The 4,630-nt window shown below is 38.2% G+C and overlaps 1 long non-coding RNA gene across 1 annotated transcript; it reads right to left on the reverse strand.

The window, feature by feature from the left end:
- Window positions 1-1,931: 1,931 nt before the first annotated feature.
- Window positions 1,932-4,210, reverse strand: LOC110732024. The gene is made up of 3 exons (XR_002513418.1): window positions 4,125-4,210; window positions 2,487-4,049; window positions 1,932-2,283 (listed from the first exon to the last, which is right to left on the reverse strand). It is a non-coding gene; the product is annotated as an uncharacterized LOC110732024 (long non-coding RNA).
- Window positions 4,211-4,630: the final 420 nt, after the last annotated feature.

A 4,630-nucleotide genomic window follows, 5' to 3' on the forward strand; every position in this document is an offset into this window, starting at 1 on the left:
GCGATGATTAAGTTGGATATGTCCAAGGCCTATGATCATGTCAATTAGGCTTTCCTTCTTAGGGTTCTGAGGAGGTATGGTTTTCCAAAGGTGTAGGTAAAGTGGGTGTCTCAATGCATCTCAACTGTAACTTACAAGACTCTCATTAATGGTAAGGTGTCGGAGGCTTTTCAGGTTGACTGTGGTTTACGTCAGGGGGACCCTTTGTCTCCCTATTTATTTCTGTTCTGCATGGATATTTTGTCACGTATGTTTTCTATGGTGGAAAATGTCAAGCAGATTAGAGGTCTGAAAGTTACCAGACGATCTCCAGCGATTTCTCACCTATTTTTTTGCAGATGATGCTATGTGGAGAAACGCAAGTTTCGAAAACAAAAGTCAAAGTAGCAATAGGACGGAGAATGATCCAGAACGTTCTGCGATCCCAAATCATTCTTGTAACGCCGACACCTGCAAACTATCGTCAGTTTAGACAGATAAAAGAGTTAAGAAATGTGTATCTTGCACCGTAGAGCACACCTCTCAGGAGTAACCGTTTTTTTGCTGCATTTTTTGTTTTCACAACCTTCCCAAATCATAGCGAAAGTCGTCGAAGACCACCTCATCACAAACCGCTCTTCTCAAATCTTGGTGACAACCTCCACAATCCTAGCGAATGTCGTCAAAGATCGTCCATCTCGTGCTATCTTCTCAAATCTTGGTGACAACCTCCACAATCTTAGCGAATGTTGTCGAAGACTGCCCATCTCGTGCTATCTTCTTAAATCTTGGTGACAACCTCCACAATCTTAGCGAATGTCGTCGAAGACCGCCCATCTCGTGCTATCTTCTCAAATCTTGGTGACAACCTCAACAATCTTAGCGAATGTTGTCGAAGACAACTTCTCTTGAAACCATTCTCAGCTTTCTGACAACCTTCCATATACTAGGGAACGCTGTCGAAGATAAATTTGCTTGAATTCATCCTCAGTTGTTACGATAATGTTCCAAAGAAAATTACCGAAGACCAACGCTTGTCGATCTTTAAAGCTCGCTTGAACTTTGTTGTTGCAATTTTTTTGCTGTAATTTCCACGGTGCCAATACATCGGCGCATTTTTGTTGTATGTGAACTATTACGTCGGTGCTTTTCTATGAGCCAATGTTTAGGCGCTTTAAGCTAAGTGAGACGATCTTTTATCATGTCGATCACTTTATGTGATTGTAATCGAGCCAATTACTAAATCATGCCAAATTGCTTAGAGGGGCTAACAAGCGTACCAAGAAACCCGAAAATTTCTGCAGTAAGTCTGCATAATCTTATATGGAGGCCACGCATTGCGTCGCCGCACCAGCGCCTACTTGGAAAATGTGTCGCCTCACTTTGCTTATGTCGCCAGGCGACAGCCTTGTCATCTGGCGCTGGAGTCGGGTCTTCCTTATTTTGCTCTTGCTACTACTGTTCATTGCTCGCACTACAACAAATTGACCTTTGTGCCACGAGTAAAATCGTGGCCCAAGTTTAAAATTCTCGTGGCAATGTAGTGTAGCCACGGGAATTTTGAAATTTACTCCCGTGACACAAGAGGCCATGGCTAGGAAATTTGCCACGGGAAAATTGATGTCATGACAAATTTCGATTTTTATGCCACGGGTATGTACGTGGCAAACAAATTCATTTGCCGCGAATATTAATGTGGCTAACAAGTTCTTCGCCACAAATTCTACCGTGGCTAATAAACTTTGTTGTCACAAACATTACCGTGACCAGTAATCTTCTTTGCCACAAATATTACCGTGGCTAATAAACTTTGTCGCCGCAATATACCGTAGCTAATTTATTTGTTTGCCACAAATAATACCGTGGCAAATAAATCCATTGCCACATTGCTACCGTGACAAATAATATCTCTTGACACTAATGATTATCGTGGCTACTAATTTCAATAGGCATAAGCTTTAATTTGTTGCAGCATTATCTATGATATAAGCATAACTGAATATTACAGAAGGATTTTTCCTCAAATATATCATATTTGTCATTGCTGAAATAGATACATAACATTGAAAAAAATCATATTAATGTCTTGGAATCCCGTACATTCAAACACACTTGAGTTTGATATCCATACATACAAACATACTATAAATCAATTGTCTCATCACTAGCTCACTCTTACCCAAAAAAAAAAAAAAAAAAAAAAAAAAAAAAAAAAAAAAAGAACACTCAAATCATGTTGCTAAAGAACAATATATACTCTATATATACCATGTGACAATATGTCTGTGCTCCGCTCCTTGTTACCTACAATAAATAAATAGATAAATGATCAAGTTAATATAAGTCAATCTTAATGAATATAAGCCAATCGTAATGAATGTGAGTTTTAGGAAGGCTATAAGTCAATCGTAAGAGGTCAAGATTCTTTAGCTTTAAAAAATGTAACAATTGTATTGAATATAAGATAAAATGTATAATGCATAACTGGTGAAGATAGCATTACTTACTTCATTCCTTTGAACCTTGACATCCTGAAACATCAGAATCTGATGAACTTCCTGCTCCAAGAAAATCCAGAATTTGACTAAACTTCTTCTCCCAAACTTCATTATTATCAGCAATTTTTCTGTCCACGTCATTCTTAACAGCTTCCACCTCTTTTTTGGCTTGTTCAGTTTCTAATTTAGCCTGTTCTCCTTCTGTTATAGCATTTTCAGCTTCTTTTCTTGCATCTTCAATTGCTTGATCTGCTTTCTTTTTAACTTCATTCACCTCTTGAGTAAGATCAATTCGAGAGGGCTTTACTTTAAAATGTTGCGTAATACTTCTACCAGGTCCATATGCTTTCAAATACCCATGTGTATCTTTGTCAAGCACATCCTGAATAATTTGCTCATCTATTTTCTCATTAAGACCTTGCTCTCTTAGTTCCTTTAATTTGTTTATCTCATCCTATGAATAAACAATATTAAGTTAGAAGATAAGATGGTAAATGTTAAATGGAAAATAACAAACATAAAACTTATAAACTTACTACTGCATGAGTGTTATTTTCCAAATTGATTGCATTCACAACCTTCTCAGATTTTCTTGTACGAGTTGCAACCAATACATCAACTCGAGAACACTTCCCGCCATTCTTATTCCTCTGCAAACATTACAGAGTTTTTAGAATTAAATTACACTCCTAATTATTGTACGTTTGCATATTTTGAATAAGTGCGAGAATTACTTCATAAAATTTTAATGACATTTAGTTATGTCCAATAGAATTTAATTTTCCATGTGTTCAGAATTCAGCTTATAAAAAAAATAAAAAAATAAATAAAAAAAAAACAGAAAATTATAATTAGGTGTGTGCAGGAAAGGGGCGTGGGTGGTGTGCAGGAATGCTAGGGAAGGGGGCGTGGGTGGTGACGTGGTGTGCAGGAATGCCAGGGAAGGGGGGCGTGGGTGGTGACGTGGTGTGCAGGAATGCTAGGGCGAGGGGGGCTAGTGTGCAAGCAGGCAGGTAAGTAGTAGGAGGGAGTGGGGGTTGTTATGTATGAAAGGACTAGGTTGGTGTGTAGGAAATCCAGGGAAGGGAGGCTGGTGTGCAAGTAGGGAGGGGATGCAGGTATGTGCAGGCAGGTGGCATCTGGCAGGAAGGGGTCGGGGCAGGTGTGCAGGCAGGGAGGGGGCTGGTATGCAGGAAGGGAGGGGGCTAGTGAGCAGGCAGGGCTTGTGTGCAAGTCATAGAAAATGCAGCAGCAGCAGGGGAGCACTCTCCACCCACAACAGCCTGCAACACTAACCACTTACAGCTTTAACAAATGCTTGTCTCATTAGTTTATTTAGTGTAGTCTTTTGAGCTCTTTAGAAAATGATAGAGTGTAGTAAAGGTAGTAATTAAGCCTTGATGTGACATCATAGAGTATTGTAGTCCTATATATGGCAAGAATCAAAAGTTAAAATTAGAAAGAGTAGTTGTTACATACTATTTCTTGTCTAGTGCGACCGAAGCTTTTAGTGCCATTATAGTGAGGCATCTTCTGATGTGCCCTACTTTCACTTGCTTTTTTGCTCTTCTCCTACAATAAAAAGGATTTAATCAATAATATACGTTAATTATATAAGAATAAAGATATACTATCTGTGTATTTTACCATAACCGCCTCTTCACTCCAATAGTCAACCAAGAACTTCCATTCCACTTTAGTTAGATGACTAGGCTTATTTTTGAGACGTTCATCTTTTGTTTTCAAGTTTTTATCATTAAATTAATTTGATTTTAATTTGCTCGTAGCACCTCTGAATAAATGTTGTGCATGTTTCATAACATACTCCCGCCTATTTTCAGGGTCATCAAATGACCATTTCTCCTTCAAAAGACAAAGATAAATTAATTACTGCTCATACATCAAGTTGACAATGTTTCATTGTTAATAAGAGAAAGAAAAACCCCATAAACATGTTTATTATGATAACATATTACCGTGATGCAAGCCCACAAATGGTCTAATGTTTCAGATTTATAATCGTCCCAACATTTAACTTGTAACGAACATATAGCTTTATTTTGAACTTGTTGACCCAAGAAGAAAGAAAATAATGAAGCATTATCACCAATAGCCACACCATCATTGTCAAACTCCACATTCAGTTTTTCACC

The sequence above is a fragment of the Chenopodium quinoa genome, unplaced genomic scaffold, assembly GCF_001683475.1.
Source record: "Chenopodium quinoa cultivar QQ74 unplaced genomic scaffold, ASM168347v1, whole genome shotgun sequence".
Taxonomy (NCBI): domain Eukaryota; kingdom Viridiplantae; phylum Streptophyta; class Magnoliopsida; order Caryophyllales; family Amaranthaceae; genus Chenopodium; species Chenopodium quinoa.